This window comes from Octopus bimaculoides, chromosome 13 (genome assembly GCF_001194135.2).
Source record: "Octopus bimaculoides isolate UCB-OBI-ISO-001 chromosome 13, ASM119413v2, whole genome shotgun sequence".
Taxonomy (NCBI): Eukaryota; Metazoa; Mollusca; class Cephalopoda; order Octopoda; family Octopodidae; genus Octopus; species Octopus bimaculoides.
In genome coordinates this window covers 61706329-61707389 of record NC_068993.1, presented here as the reverse complement: position 1 = coordinate 61707389, position 1061 = coordinate 61706329, and positions in this window count along the sequence as shown.

Sequence of the window (1061 nt, the reverse complement as noted above, 5' to 3'; positions counted from 1 at the left end):
TATATATACATATATATATAAACACAGGTATTTATAAATATATATACACACACGCGCACACACAAACAAACACACAGAAAGAGATTTTGGAAACTGAATCTGAGAGCTTATCTCGTAACTCGAGTTTCACACCATGGATATTAATGTATACATAGATTTCCATATGTATTCATCTATAAATTTACACAAAGGCGTAGCAGTGGCCGTGTGGTAAGTAGCTTGCTTACTAACCACATGGTTCCGGATTCAGACCCACTGAATGGCACGTTGGGCAAGTGTCTTCAACAATAGCCTCGGACCGACCATGGCCTTGTGAGTGGATTTGGTAGACGGAAACTGAAAGAAGCCCGTCGTATATATGTATATTTATAAATGTCTGTGTGTCTGTGTTTGTCCACTCAACATCGCTTGACAACCGATGTTGGTGCGTTTACGTCCCCGTAACTTAGCAGTTCAGCAAAAAGAGACCGATAGAATAAGTACTAGGCTTACAAAGAATAAGTTCTGGGGTCGATTTGCTCGACTAAAAGGCGGTACTCCAGCATGGCCACAGTCAAATGACTGAAACAAGTAAAAGAGTAAAACACACACACACACACATATATATACACATACACACATATATATTTGCGCGCGCGCGTATGTGTATAAATATATACACACGTAACACATATAATATGATATATATGCAAACATATATATATATATATATATATATATATATATATATATATATATATATATATATATATATATATATATATACAATTATGTATATGTGTATATTCATACATGTATGCATGTAAATGAGTGTAGATGCACTCATGAATAGTCCATGCGACGTCCTTCAGACAGAGTTAAGCCTTCAGTCTCAATAATCTGGTGTAACTGATAACAGACTTAAATTAAGCCAAGTCACGTATCTTCTGCTTACCATGAAATTTAATTAGTTTGTTGGAATTATAATATGCATAAATACGCCAGTATATTGTTTCCGATGATAAGTGGCAACGAAATAACATATATACATATATATATATATATATATATATATATATATA